Source organism: Haemaphysalis longicornis, unplaced genomic scaffold, assembly GCF_048455015.1.
Source record: "Haemaphysalis longicornis isolate Haplotype H1 unplaced genomic scaffold, Haemaphysalis longicornis Haplotype H1 scaffold_8, whole genome shotgun sequence".
Lineage (NCBI taxonomy): Eukaryota > Metazoa > Arthropoda > Arachnida > Ixodida > Ixodidae > Haemaphysalis > Haemaphysalis longicornis.
Window position 1 is genome coordinate 152,874,580 of NW_027526445.1, and position 16,368 is coordinate 152,890,947.

Sequence of the window (16,368 nt, forward strand, 5' to 3'; positions counted from 1 at the left end):
ATGGAAAATGTTTCGCAAATGGAGAGTGTGCATACAGTCAGGCTACGCCTACGTTACAACATCAACAAACAAACAACAACAACAAAAAAAAGGGGGGGGGAGCAAGAGAGAGAAAAAGGGGTCGTGTTAACAATGCAGCGTTCAAGGTTGCACCATGACGGGTCAACGTATGCCGCGCGGGCTGCAAGTTCAGACAATGGGGGAAAATGGTCAACCGCGGTTTGTAAAGAAAGGGAAGAGTATACAGCAAGGTATTCAGTGGCTGGGGAGACTGGTTCTAGGGGAAGCGAAGATGGGTGTGCCCCCCGCGGATGAAGAGAATAGATAGGGGGCACAAAAGAGCATTTCACAGAAGCTAGCAATTGAACAGGAAATAGGTAGGGTCACAAAAGGTTAAACATGAATAGATCACAAAGAGTTAAACATTCTTAAGTGGTGGTGGGAACGAGGCCTCCTTCTCCGGGACAAATGGCATTGTTGAGCCGCATTAAGCTAACAAAGCTGCTGTATTAGGAGAGTTTCTGCGAATTCTGATGGCAAACTCGAGGGTAGGAATAATGAACATAGTTATAAAAATTATGAAGCCGCTAAGTTTATTCGAGGGATAAGCACGTTAGTTTTCCGTAACTTTCATTAATTCCAAGTGTGGCTGACCCAAACTTATAAATGAGATAAGATTCCCGAACCTCGCGGTCGTGGTGCGTTTTGAAGGCGGATTCTAAAATCGTTGCTTTAAGATGATCAAATGCATGCCCGGGACTGTTCACATGTCTTGACAGGGGCAAATAAGGGCAGCTTTTTGCATGAGAGCGGTGATTATAGAACCGTATTCGGAAGGGCGTTTCAGTTTGGCCGATATATTGTTGCCTACAAACAGTGCACTCTAGAAGATATTGTTTGTTATTGTTCTTGCTGTGTATCCGACTCTTTACTTATACTATTTCTGCGCGCTTTGTGAGTTTATCTTTCTCTAGATTTATATATATATATATATATATATATATATATATATATATATATATATACATATATATATATATATATATATATATATATATATATATATATATATATATAGCGAATCAGAATAGGAAATGAGGGGCTCGTTGAAAATAACACAGAAATAAGGGTTGGCAGTCGAGAAAACCTCGGAAAGCAAAGGGGAGGATGTGGTAGATCATTGAAACAGATTAAGAATTTGGAAAGAAAGAAAGAAAGTGAAGAAAAAATGCCCGCCAGGTGGGATCCGAACCCACGACCTCCAGAATACCGCACCAGACCGGTATTCTGGAGGTCGTGGGTTCGGATCCCACCTGGCGGGCATTTTTTCTTCACTTTCTTTCTTTCTTTCCAAATTCTTAATCTGTTTCAATGATCTACCACATCCTCCCCTTTGCTTTCCGAGGTTTTCTCGACTGCCAACCCTTATTTCTGTGTTATATATATATATATATATATATATATATATATGTATATATATATATAACTATATATATAATATATATATATATATATATATATATATATATATATATATAGGGTTTGGAAATGAGGGGCTCGTTAGGAAATACAGAAAGAAATGCCGGCAGTCTACAACGCCAAAGAAGGCATAGGGAATGGTTGGACTTTTTTTTATCGTTAGTTACGTTACATTATTATTATTATTTTTTAATTAATTACATGAGAAAGAAAGAAAAACACGCGCCCAGAGTGGGGACCGAACCCACGCCTTTCGATTAGATCTCGAATGCCTTACCAATTCGGCTATCTGGGCGACTGTGTTCTCCTTGACATTCTGGGGTATTTATATTTTACTACAACTGTATCTGACGCTTGAGGGTGGTAGCCAGCGCCACTCAGACTACACGGGGAGAAGGGGACCTTCTTTTCAACCCCCGGGGCGTGACGCGCACGTCTACAGCCTGTCATAAGCGGGTAACTGGCGGGAAACCCTCTTATGCTACCTTGGCATCAAGGCTGCCAGAACCGAGGCCCTCGCTAAGCTTTCGCGCGATAATAGGGTTTGGAAATGAGGGGCTCGTTAGGAAATACACAAAGAAATGCCGGCAGTCTACAACGCCAAAGAAGGCATAGGGGAATGGTTGGACTTTTTTTTTATCGTTAGTTACGTTACATTATTATTATTTTTTTTTAATTAATTACACGAGAAAGAAAGAAAAACACGCGCCCAGAGTGGGGACCGAACCCACGCCTTTCGATTAGATCTCGAATGCCTTACCAATTCGGCTATCTGGGCGACTGTGTTCTCCTTCACATTCTGGGGTATTTATATTTTACTACAACTGTATCTGACGCTTGAGGGTGGTAGCCAGCGCCACTCAGACTACACGGGGAGAAGGGGACCTTCTTTTCAACCCCCGGGGCGTGACGCGCACGTCTACAGCCTGTCATAAGCGGGTAACTGGCGGGAAACCCTCTTATGCTACCTGGCTTATGCGCTGGCTACCCTCTTATGCGCTGGCTACCACCCTCAAGCGTCAGATACAGTTGTAGTAAAATATAAATACCCCAGAATGTGAAGGAGAACACAGTCGCCCAGATAGCCGAATTGGTAAGGCATTCGAGATCTAATCGAAAGGCGTGGGTTCGGTCCCCACTCTGGGCGCGTGTTTTTCTTTCTTTCTCATGTAATTAATTAAAAAATAATAATAATAATGTAACGTAACTAACGATAAAAAAAAAGTCCAACCATTCCCCTATGCCTTCTTTGGCGTTGTAGACTGCCGGCATTTCTTTCTGTATATATATATATATATATATATATATATATATATATATATATAACTATATAACTATATATATATATCTATATATATTCCACCAAAATTCCTCTCCAGTTCACGTGCGTTCGCGCCTGAAGTGGGGAGCACAGACGCCGAGTTCACGAAGCCCGTTGCCGCGGTCATAGGCCATGGTTTCTAGCGCGTGCTAACGCGGACCACTTTGAAGGGATGTGAAAGGCTCCGGACGAAACGGTCCGGACCTGCCAGTCATGACGAACTTTGAGCGGCAAGTTCTGAAATCCATGTGAATTGCAGCAGCCGGGTCTCCGACGAACGGAGAGGGGCCGCCAGCTCTGCTGTTTCTCCGGCCTTGCACCCCCATAGTGCAAGCTGCGCCCCCCCTTTTTTTTAGATTAAACCACCGAAAAAGAACAAGAAAGAGTCAGCTGTTTCTTTAGAAAATTCTTGATTAATTCGAATTCCTGTTCATTTTATCACACATCAAACTGGTTTTGATCATATCTGTAACGCTTGCCAGTTTCTACAAGGTCATTCCAGAGTTTGTCCCGCACACCTAGTTTGATGAATCACGCTTTGGAGCCAAATTACGCCTTTCAGATGATTCCTTAATGTGTTTCAGACCCGTGGATGAATGAACCATCGCCTCCTGTATTTTTACAATGCCAAACGCATCACGCGCTTCCCAATGGGAGTGAGTGGTACGCCTGCAGTGCCCACATGTCGCAAGGTGGGACCGCGAGCTGAACCGGGATCACGCAACCGTAACTAAATTCGAGAGCGGTTTGTGCCTGGTTGCCAAGGCAACCGATGTTTGAGATTGTCAAAGTAATGGCGCTCGCGCCAGCGCTAGAAAGCTCAGAGTCGCGGCGGAGCATGTTTTTCCCGTTGCCGCTCTCCACCACGCGCCGCCCCAAGCTGAACAGGATACATGACTGAAGCGCTGGGAAGGCTACCGATTGTGGGAGAGTGGCCGGACTAGAAGGAGAGGGCTTGGTTGGTCGGTCCGGGCTGATGCGTCTGGCATTGTGGAAATACAGGAGGCGATGAATGAACACACCCGGGCATACCCGGGTTCTACGTTAGTGTGCAGTGTGGTAAGGCCTGGTGTTCTATAATTGATGAAAAGGCAGCGGGAAGGACCAATTTTGCCATACGTGAAGCACTAGATGCTCAGCAAATAGTTCCTATCTCACGAATAAAGCACGTGAAGGGCGATATTCCTGACCCTCCAAGGCAACAGGAAAAAGCATGCGGTGCGAGGCCGACCAAATGTGATAAGCGGTGGGCGATAAGCTCACGCAACGTGGCATTTTGCCGGACAATCGGCGATGACAACGTCAGGAGTTATCTCTTGTGGCATTTATAAGTCTTCTTTAAGATAATTGGCGCTGATAAGGTACACAATAAGCGGGTTTGCTAAGAGCCTGAAAGTTGCCTCGATAAGCGACACGCAATCCTTCATGCCAAAGAAAAACTTGGCCGCGCATCGCCTTGCTTTACTGCAAGTTTCGTCAAAAGACGATAGATAGGTTGGCAGAAAGCTATCGTCTTTCGCGTCGCGTGTCTTTCGTCTATCGTCTTTCGTCTATCGTCTATCGCGTGTACGAGTCCCAAACATTAGTAGTGCCGCCGTGAAGCTTAACTGTCAAGGATGGCAAAATCAGGCAACGAAAACTGCACCTCCCCCCTTTCCCGGTCCCTGTTTGGCGCTGTAAGCGTTTCGCGGCGGTCGCTTGCAAAGGGGTCCCGGTGAAGAGGGAAAAACGAGGGGGTGAGGGCCCGGCGGGAAACGCGGCCGCAGTTGCTCTTCTCCTATGGCACTTGTTGACTGCCGCAGTTATTTTAAGTGTGAATACACTTTATAAGCGACCCCAAACCATCCACCGCCGGCGTCGGCGGCGTCGGCGGCGTCCGCAGCGCTCTTTAAAGAAGAAACAGCGTCCGGCGCCAGGTTTCGATCCGAGGACTTTGCGCGCCGCAGCCCGACGCTCTACCGAATAAGCCAGGGACGCGACGCTGATATTGTCAGTAACGCGCCTTATATCTTTAACGCATTCAAACTACGTCGTCAGCGGCGTGCGTTGGCGACTCAGCGGCGTTATAGCGGCTTGATAACCATGGTGTACACGTGATACTACAAACCCGATGGAAGAGATGGAAGAGAAGGCGGCGAGGCGGTGGGCTGCGGGGGCCGAGCGCAAGCGCCGCAAGCGGGCCGACAACCGTGCATTCGCACTTTCACATTCTCCCCCTCGGGGAAATGCGGGGGAATTTTTTGTTGACGCGGCCTGTGAACGCGTGGCGGCTTCATTGCGCGTGCTCCCTTCCAGTTGTTTTATGGGAGAGGCGGTGGAGGCTGCTAACAATGCACGCACTAGGTGTACTGAAATCCCTCTTTTTCGGTTTTCAGTAGTTTCCGTAGACGCATGTCGCGCTGTTAGTCGTTTTGTGAGCCGAACCGCTCATTTCAACAGTCGCAGTTAAATTACGTAACTCGCGTCAACCCGACTACGTCGTTTGTAGCGTTTGTCTCACCGAAATTGTCCGCACCATTTCACTCTGAGTATTCAAGCGAAAATTTGGCTGATGTACGTGCGCCCATTTGGTTTTATAAGGTTCCCGTTTTAAAACATTTTGCTCAGGCTCGCTAGTAATATGGTCTCGTGTAGTGCCATTTACAAGTGAGCATATAGCCCCACCGTACAGGTGCGGCGGTGGAATTTGCCCCAGCAATGCAAATAAAATATCCGAGTACACCAAAGCACGTTTGTGAGTTGTGAATCGGACATCATAATATCCAGTTGAACGCGTGCGACTCCTTGTTTAGCATCACATATTTTGTAGAAGAGCCCTGGCATCTTGCCGCTGGAGGAGCGTTTTTCTTTCGAATGGCTTTACTTTCGAGTTGCAACCCCATTCGCCGCTTCTCGTTTATGCCACCGTGTAATGACGACGCTCACGATGATGGTCAATTTCGGTGGTTGTTATTCCCCTACCTTCACTGCTGTTTACAGGCTGGCGCCCACCCCTCGCTAGCAGCTACTGTCGAGTTTAAGCTCGTATGGTGGGAGGCCTCGTGAAGGAATCGTTTTGAAGTGATGAACGCCAACGCCAGACGCCGGGATTGTCGCTTAAGCTCACGTCTTGGAGCATCTCGTAAAACATGTGGATTGCACATAACGACGCAACCGCTTTTTTTGATCGATCGCTGTCAGCTTCATCCGCACTGCTCGAGATAAGAGCTGCAGATTTCCACGGTGCAACCAACCAACCAACACGGCAATACAGTGACGTCAGTGCAAGCTATCACGCCTCAGAAAAAAATTCCCCCGCATTTCCCCGAGGGGGAGAATGTGAAAGTGCGAATGCACGGTTGTCGGCCCGCTTGCGGGGCTTGCGCTCGGCCCCCGCAGCCCACCGCCTCGCCGCCTTCTCTTCCATCTCTTCCATCGGGTTTGTAGTATCACGTGTACACCACGCAGTTATCAAGCCGCTGAGTCGCCAACGCACGCCGCTGACGACGTAGTTTGAATGCGTTAAAGATATAAGGCGCGTCACTAACGCTGATATCACGTCGCGTCCGTGGCTTGGTCGGTAGAGCGTCGCGCTGCGGCCGCAAAGTCCGCGGATCGAAACCTGGCGCCGGATGCTGTTTCTTTATAGAGGAGCACTGCGGACGCCGACGCCGCCGCCGACGCCGGCGGTGGATGGTTTGGGGTCGCTTATAAAGTGCATACTTAAAACGCGTCTGCAAACTTTGTTCTCGAGTACACGAAGCACGGCAGCGCAGTTCGACACTGCTGGAACGGCTGCCAAGCACCGGCAGCAACTGGGTGCCATGCGGCCCTCGAAAGCGAGCGATACCCTCTCCACGCACCCCGCTCCTTCCCCCTCCCTCCTTCGAACACACACACGCACACTGTTGGGACTGGGCCATTCCTGCTCAGTCACCACTATTGCGACGTCGCCCTGCTCAGTCTGCCATCGACGCGGGCTGTTTGACCGAGACGCGAATCCGGGCCCACCATCGGTGCGTCGCCAGGTGCAGCAAATGTTTATCGGGCGCTCTGGTTAACCGCACACGCACGCAGACTAAAATTAGTGATTAAGGTCAGACCCGTGTTGGTTTTGACCGTGCTGTTAACGGAAATAGACACAACGACGCGTAGCGCCCCTGTCCTGTCCCTTTCTCGCGGCGGGACCTCCCTGTTTGCCTTTTCGCGTGGTAGCCGGTTTTCGTCTCTCTGTTTATCTGTTACTTTGCGGGCTGGCGGCGCTTGCGAGGGGTACTGTTGCGCAATGTTCGCAGAATGCGGAACAGTGGCGGCAGCGTCTCTTTCCAGCTGGTTTTCAAGACGATAGCCTTTCTTTGGCCACTTCAGCCTGACAATGTTGGCCTGTCAGTCTGTCTGTCTGTGTCTGTCATAAAGATAATTTATTATTGCAACTTAATATCACACCCCGCTGTATACACGGGAGCTACTGGGGTCACCGTTAAGTAGCTTTATGTACATAATGTGCCCTCTCTACAACTGGCCAACTGCCCCGCGATTCAGCCGCTCGGCCAAAAGTTAAAAGAATCCTTAAAGGGCTTCATATTGGCAAAATATTCCCTCGCTACTAAAGCTGGTATCATGCTTCCTATTTATCAGCTTTTTTCAGCAAAAATAAAACATTAGGGATATTTGAACCAAGACATAAATACGAAAGTGATATGAAAGTTAAATTCTCAGTCTACAACCCCGCGCGCTTCGAAGACACATGGAGTCTCGGGAGTTCTTATTTACAGACATGAATTATACACGGAACCGTAGCCATACAAGCTTGGCTAACAGCCGTGCGCTTTCTTACGCTACCGGCGTCGACAGTGCATTTTTTATATGTACAGTGGAGCACACAACGATTAAAACATTGCCGCTCTTTCGAGCTATTACGAGAACTTTACGTCATGAAAGTAAGAAAAAAAATTAACACCAGAGCACGGCGTCAGAAATGCATCTGAAGGGCGATTTTTCCCACTTCGCTGAGCCGCCTCGCTGGCGCAGCGGCACCGGGAGGGCGAGCGTGAAAGTAAAAAGAAAGAGTGTGCAACCGGTGGCACAAGGTGGCGAAAAATCCGCTTTTTTGTTTGTTTGATTTGCTGACCTCAGTTAACCCACGCCATCGACCAATGAGAAGCATCCCATTGCCGGTTGCCCTCAGCTCCTTTCCTGGCACCGTGATAGCATCCCTGGAGATAAAGAAAGAAGCGGCGCGCCACCCTGACGCCTTTCCCTGCGTCCCGATACACACGACGTACCGAACCCAGTCCGCGGTCCAATCGGTCACCTGATGAGACGTCACAGTCCGCCGCGGTAAGATCCAAAGCAGAGCGCAGGCACACGGCGGGCCGGCTGAGCGGACCGCGAATGGCCGACCGTCTGAACTCACAAGCCAGAAGGTTGAACACAGGCGCCGTTTGGCCGCGACAACATGTTGTAACGCACAAGCCTGCACGAAACCTTTAATCCCCACAATAACGGTCACCCGCATGCAAGCCGGGCGGGCGTGCTCACGCAGCCGCCGCCGTCGTTCGCATGAAGGCGACACGACTAGCGGCGACGGCGGGGCGATCCGGGCTGCATACGGCTCGTCACCGCTCGCTGGAACCGAACTCTTCCCTAAATTGAGGTCCACATGCGTGAAACAAAGTGATAATCACAGCTAACATCGCACTAGTAAGAGTCATAGGACTCGCAAGAAAAAGCGCGAATGAAGTATGCGTCTCGATTGTAAGCCTAGCCCGTCGCTTATCCAACCGCGGGTGATTTACAGGCTCCTTCGAGCGCTTCGAAATGGCCGCGCTGCCGCGCTGTTCTCTATTGCCGCAACTGGATTCGGCTCCGCCCACGCGACGCGGCCCCTGTCAGACCACGCTGATTGATGTCGCGGTCCGCCGTTGAGACTGCAGACCGAAAAGTTTCGGCGAATATTTCGACCGCGAAGGCCGCGGTCCTGCGCGGTCGAATGGCGGTCCGCGCGAACTGGTGACGTCCTATCACATGATATGCGGACCGCGGTCCAAATAATCGTTTTGGTCCGCCGTGTGGATCGGCGAACACGCAAGCCTTAGCCAAGAGGTAAACACATCAGGGAGGGAGTACTTGTGGCGGTTGCGCCGTGAAACTTGCAACTTCGCGTTGCGTAGCGCGAGGTATTGCAGTGTCGCCCGTTCCTCTTTCGTGCTGTCCCGACACCGGTCCATGCAACCAACGACATCGCATCCGGATTTTTAGATATGGCCCCGACAAGCGAGCAAGACGCACGGCGCTTGAAATGCACCATACGTGACGAACGACCGCACACCAATTATAGGGGAGTTTCCTAGATAAAACGAGACGCACAGCGCACGAAACGCACCAGAGGTGACGAACGACATCCAACTTGAACCAGTCGAGCTGAGCACGGTGAACGAAATACACAGCGCACGAAACCCCGCCAAGCCAGCACGCACGGAAAAAAACTGCTATTCGCGACATCCTCCGCTCGCGCTGCTGCAATCCCGGCTTGGCCAGCGAATGTTACAACCTCAGAAATTACGTGGCCACAAGCAACAAAAGACCCAGCGCACGCGGTTCAACCCTACCGGAACGTACGAGGTCTCCGACACCCGCTCCTCAAGCCCGAGTCCAGCGGACGAACGACATAACACTCGTGCAGGTAGGTCCGTCAACGAGCAACGACACGGCCAGCGCATGCGGCATGTCTGAGCCAGAACGAACAAGATCCCCGGCATCCGCGCTCCGACCGAGACTCACACGGTAAACACTTTTTCGTACAAGAGGACGCAACCGCGAGCAAGCGGACTCGGGACGAACGGAGCCTGCTTGTATGGGAGAGATAGCGATTATAGCATTCTCGAAACAACGGGCAAAAGACGAGGGCTTGAGCGACGACACAGACACAGCACAAACGACAACGAATGAACCCGATCCAGACGGAGGCATCGAATTCCCTAACAATGAAGTCACGCTTGCGACGCCAAGGAATGTGGGACCGAATGGACGGCACGAACTACGCCCTCTTCCCCACCACAACGGTTTCACTTCCGAAACAACCACTGCAACTGCGAGAACGGAGCCGCAAAGACTTTGACCAATCAGCCATGCCACCCTAGGAAACGCCACGCTACCGCACACTTAACGAAAAGCCAATCGGCTCCCACACCATACGCAATGCACACGTCAATTCAAGCAACGTCCTCAACACGCCGAACTATGCCATCCCTACACAGCGCAGCTCGCCACCGGACAAACCGGACGTCTACGCCCCAACATCCATCAAGTACGCGACGAGCTACATGAACACAATCGCCGACGGAAGCGGCGCGACTAACGCAACGCCGTAAACACTGTCAAGTTCAGGTCCGACGAAGTGAATCCCGTGGCACACACACAATAAAAGAAAGCAGATTTAAAATTCACCGAAGCTCACCGAGACGAACACCTTCTTAACAAAGTTTCTAGTATCCGGAACAACAAAAAACAAACGCCAGCATCGAGCATCTGTGAATAAGCGGACAGTGATCTGGATACGAACGGACGTTAATCTACAGAAACGCTTCATTGTGCCTGGGAGGCAGGCACAGTTCGGATTTGGAGCACGATTAGGAGAGTATCAGCGCTCCCGGAAACGAAAACGGACGAATAAAGCTGCCACCCGAAGACACGCAGAAAACCGCAGTTTACGGCCACGGTCGCACCGGCAAGCCCCGAGCTCCCCTGAGCCCGATCCTGTGTTTTTCTAATCAATTAAACATTGTATTTTTTTCTATTTAGTCTTTCATTCGAGATATGACGTAGCTAACAGTGCAGATAAGTTGATTATTCGTGAGTAATACAAATTGAGTACTCATGAGTACAGATTGATACTCATGAGTGCAGAATGAGTAGTACTCATGATTGCAGACTGAGTAGTACTCATGAGTACAGAAGATTGAGTACTCATGAGTACAGACTGAGCACTCATGAGTACAGAGTGAGTACTCATGAGTACAGATTGAGTACGAATACTCGTGAGGACAAATGAGTTTGAGTACAAGTGAGTAGGATTACAAATGGGTATTTGGTGGGTGAGTACGAGTGATTTTGTGAACAGACGAGCTTTTTGAGTCTGAGTTTGATTGAGTACAGCGTTAATGAAAAAAATTGTGATTGAGTTTGAGTGAGTTCTTTCTGTTTTGCCGACCTATGCCAGTGCCGACCCAGCCATGTAATGCGCTCTCTCCTTGAAAGAGGTGCACTTATAAATGTATTGATTGTACGCCTGGTTTTTGTTATGTCACAACCAAAATCCTCGATACAGACAAAATTTTCGCGTTGAGGTAGCCAAAGAAAGAAAGTCCTCTTTAAAAAAATAAAGCCGCTTCACTCAATGTGAAAGCTGTCGAAAGTGCAGAGCAGTGATTCGTTATAATGGACTGTAGCGCCGTTATCCGCTCATGGCTAACACTGAATGCAATTCGAATTTCCTGCCTTCGCGGCGGCCCTGCATGAGGTGGCCTACAGCGAACGGACATGTTTTGCATGGGCTCCAGAATTTTACTCAGATGTGCTGTATTTCGTTCCTTGGACCAAAGCGGACAACAGGGTCATCGACAGCTAGGCTTCGTGCACCGGAGGACACTATTTCACTTCTCCGTGAGTGCGAATTTAGCCAACTTACGGCAGCTTTGAACCACGGCAAGCTAAGCCTCGTCCCAGCGGGACTAGGCTTAACAACGGGTACGACTAATGCCAGGTACGACCGCCGAAGCAGGGGACCACCCCGCCGTGCTCCCGAGCACAGACGCAAGTGAAACAGAGGACAACTTGATGCATCAAGACCCAACTGAAGGCGAATGTGATGAAACTGCGACAGATTCAAGCTCAAACGCTGATTAGATTGAAGTCGTCACCCGAGTCCAGCTGCGATGCGAGCGGAAGCCCAACCCAGCGGTAGGCCTAACGGCTGAGCCGACAGCCACGAAGCCCTCGGTTACACGCAAGTTTGCTCCAAGGCCAGCTCCCCTTTCCAGGGACGATTACAAGCTCGTTTTGCGACCACAGGGTGGCCTCAAGATAGTGGAATTAGACCTAGCCGAGGTCTCGCTCGCCTTGCTGAGCGTGATTCAGTCCACCTGGCGCCAAACCAACCTACGAGTCCGCTATGACATGGTGCAGAACACCGCTACAATCAGCACCCCGTCGGCAGAAGCAGCAAAAGCATTCAGTCAGGTGAAGCAGATCCGAATCAATAACGTCACCTACCCAGTGCAGCTCTACGGACTCGCTCCAGATCACTCCGTCAAGGGCATCATAAGAGGGGCCCCCCTCCGTTTCTCAGAGCGGGAATTGTTAGACAACATGTACGTGCCCAACCACGAGATCTACGCATGCAGAAGTCTGAGAAATTCAAACATCGTCGTAGTCACGTTTGCTGGTAACAAGGTCCCCTATTATGTTACCCTCTTCGGCTCGGAGTACCCGTGCTCCTTGTACAAGAAGACTGCGCCTGCATGTGACGCATGCCATGAACTCGGAAATAGGGCGATGGCATGTCCTCAGCCCAATACACGTTTGTGCCACCAGTGTGGGGTCAGAGACCCGAAACCTGGACATGACTGCAAGGCCCTCTTACGGCTACCAAGGGCTGCCCGAAGGCCTTCCGGGAGCCTTTCGTCCTTAGTCAACGGCAGTTCGAGCGGAAGAGGATGGAGGAGCGAGCCTTTCGGGTGGAAGAACTTGCACTCCAAGCGGAACAGCAAGCATCGCAGCAGTGCCATCCAGCCTCACAACTGGACCAGCGGGGGCGGCCCCGTGACCAATCCAGAACCCCATTCGCGAGAAGGAGAGGAAATTCAAGCACCAGGTCCAAATCCGGGTCCCGCAACCGTGCACTGAAGACCGGGAACGACGAGAAAAACGTGAGCTGGGCTCGCGTTGTGTCTCCCACTGCTCGGCGCGACCCCACACCCACACCACCAAAAAACACAGATTCCCACCCATGTCCAGAATGTTCCACCTTTAAGGCACAGTTGGCGCAATAACAGGCAATAATTGCGTAATTAGAACAAAGGTTAGCAGAACTTGAAAGCTCCCGTGACGACTCGCACTCATACAAACGCAAACGCCCTTCACGCATCGCCGGAACAAATTCGAATACCATGGACACAGCTCCCTCGGTCCCACCCGCTCAGGGGGAGTGCGCACGTTTCTCTCCACAAGCTGAAGTCGAAGCGATAGGTCAAAACAAAACTTCGTCGGAGCACATCACAAACACATTCTCGCAACAAACCCAGTTTCAAGCAGGCACCACTTCCCTCGAAGACCTACTCAAGGCACTCCAGACCCAGATATGGACCCAAACTGACCAAATTAACCGACAACTGCAGGAGCTATCCGCTCAGGTAGCCCAGAACGGCGTCCAAATCGATAAAGTCGTAGGTCGGGTCGACCAACTAGGAACTCGCATCGACCGGCTAGAAGGCAGAATGGAGACGGTTGAAAGCAACAGTCTCCGCAGAAGGCAAGCTCCGTATTCCCACCCTCCATTCCCCGAAAGCAAGGATTTGGTTTCATTCCACGATGAGTACGCTACCAAATAGGCAGGACTCCACCACATTGCTCCAATGGAATTGCCGCGGACTCAAAGACAAGTCAGCAGCGCTACAACAGTATCTCGGCACACTATCACCCCCCCCCCGATATCATTGCAGTCCAAGAGACGAATGGTCCAACCAAGCTCCCAGGATACGTTACTTACACGGATCCGTCTGGACGATCTACGGTAACCTTGGTCAAGAGCAACATAGCAGCCATGCAGCACCTTACCCCACAAAGGGATGTGAGCACACTCTAGTGGAACTCATTCCTCGGACAGCAAAATGCAAAGAAAGCATCTTTATCCTCAACGTCTACTGCCGACCCTCGAGAAAACGACCAGGTATAGATGATACTGTGTGCGAAGCCCTCCAACTCGCTGGTAGCTCTCCTCTCCTCGTTTTGGGGGGCTTTAATGTAGCGCACAAACTTTGGAGATACACATACAACAGTAAGAGGGGGAAAGATGTACTCAATGTTATAGAATCGCACAACCTCACGCTCCTAAATGATCTGCATACCCCAACCCGCACAGGGAACAGCGTTTCTAGAAACACAAGCCCAGACTTATCCCTTCTCCGAGACTCACATGACATCACGTGGACCAACACCATGGAGAATTTGGGATCCGGTCATGATATCATATAAGTCCTCATCAAAGGCTTGAGCTACATGTCATACATCGGTACAGCCAAATTAACTGATTGGGACAAATTCGGAAAAGAAAGGAAAGATCGTGACCATTCGAAGGCACAGTCTTACGACCAGTGGGCGGAGAGTGTTATACGAGATGTAAAGGCAAAGACGAGAACAATAGCCACAACATACCAAACACCGCATGTCGATTCCAAACTCCTGCACGTCTGGGAAGCCAGACACAGCCTGACCAGACGCTGGAAGAAGCAGAGGCATAACCGCCGGCTTAAGAAACGTATGGCGCAGTAAGTAAGCAGGCGGCGTAGTACGCGGCCCACCTGTGCAAGGAGAATTGGCTTACGTTATGCGATGGCCTCCAGGCAACACTATCTACTCGCAAAACGTGGCACCTGCTGCGACACCTTATCGACCCCCTCAAGAACAAGGGAGAGACCAGTAGAAGCCTAGCACGCACTCTGCACTTGTACCAGGGAACCACGTATGAACTCATTCAAGACTTGAAAAACAAATACCTACGCCCGGGAAAAGGAGGTGCTGCTCCCCCTTATGAAGGTCCACCCAATCTCGTGCTAGACAGATACATTGAAGTCTACGAGGTCCGTGCCGCCATTGCAGCCTGCAAGCGCTCCAGCTCACCTGGGCAAGACCAATCACCAACAAAGCGTTGGCTAACTTGGATGACAGGGCTGTAGAAGACCTCACAGAGCATTTCAACGTCTTCTGGCGCACAGGCAAGCTTCCCATCTCCTGGAAGACAGCCGAGGTGCGACTGATCCCGAATCCAGGCAAATCACCACATATAGATAATCTTCGGCCGATTTCGTTAACATCTTGCGTGGCGAAAATCATGGAGAGGGTAATTTTTCTACGACTTCAGCAATACCTCGATGACACTCAGCAAATTTTAAACTCAGTGTTTGGATTCAGAAAGCACCTGAGCACCCAAGACATCCTGATTCAAATCAAGGAGGACATACTCATTCCGGCCACGACACACTGCCCCCGGGCCAATCTGACCCTCGACCTTAAAGCAGCGTTTGACAACGTGGCGCGCAACGCAATCCTCAATAACATGGCAAGAACAGGCTGCGGAGAGAGGACGTACAACTACATTGCCGATTTCCTCTCCAACCGCCAAGCTGTCATAAAGATAGGGGATGTCTCCTCTGATCCAGTTACCCTTGGAGACAGGGAACTCCTCGGGGGTCTGTTCTATCCCCCATGCTTTTCAATTTAGCGCCGATAGAGCTGCCGAAACGACTAGAGAAGATTCCTAACATAAAGCATGGTCCTTACGGCGACGATATTACTATATGGACGGGCACCGATTCGATCGGCGGCCTCCAAGACGCACTCCAACAGGCAACTGATGCCGTCAATCAGTATGCCCAAGGCTGCGGACTAATATGCGCTCCGCAAAAATCTGAACTTCTGGTCGTACGCAGACAACGCACAAACAAAGAAAAACACGACATCCAAGTCACACTGGAAGGCCATCCCATCAGGCCTACAAAAGCGATACGAATAGTTGGACTTGATATCCAGGTGGACACAAGGAACAACGCACTGATACAGAAACTAAAGACTACCGCCGAACAGGTCCCCCAGATGTTACGCAGGGTGACGAACAGACAAAGAGGGATGAAACAGGAGGACACCGCCAGATTGGTCCAGGCCTTCATTCTGTCCCGCATTATCTACGTGGCCCCGTATGTAACTCTGACCAAAACTGAGGAGGAGCAATTCAACGTCATTATGCGGAAAGCCTACAAACAAGCACTGGAAATCCCCACGAGCGCTTCGACTGCTCGACTACTCAAAATAGGCATTCACAACACCGCATCAGAATTAATCGAAGGACACCTCTCCAGCCAAAAATTAAGACTCGAACTCACACTTGCAGGCAGAAAGCTCTTGACGAAACTTCAATTGACGCCTCAAGGGCAGCTACAACCCCGAACTCTTGCGCCAGATATGAGGGAGCGCATACACATTAAATCAATTCCCCGCAATATGCACCCGGAACATCATGCAGGCAGAAGACAGGCCAGGGCCGAAGCTCTAGAGAAAATTTATGCTAAATACGAAGGGATGTTTTACACCGACGCAGCAAGCAGTAACCATAAGGGAGAAATGGTGGCAGTAGTAACATCAAGAGACAAATGCCTTACCAGCGCAACCATCCCCAAAACTACCCCTCAAGAAGCAGAAGTGGCCACAGCGCTTGCCATAACCCAGACCAAGGCAACGACGATAATTTCTGACTCGCAGCAGGCCTGCAGAAGATTTACTTTTGGATCGGTGACTCCCGCAGCATACCGCATCCT

The 16,368-nt window shown here is 50.4% G+C and overlaps 1 protein-coding gene across 2 annotated transcripts in view; it reads right to left on the reverse strand.

Moving 5' to 3' along the window:
* The window catches only part of LOC144148170 (barrier-to-autointegration factor-like), a 164,240-nt gene that overhangs the window by 38,120 nt on the left and 109,752 nt on the right, over positions 1-16,368 (reverse strand). The window lies entirely within an intron of this gene.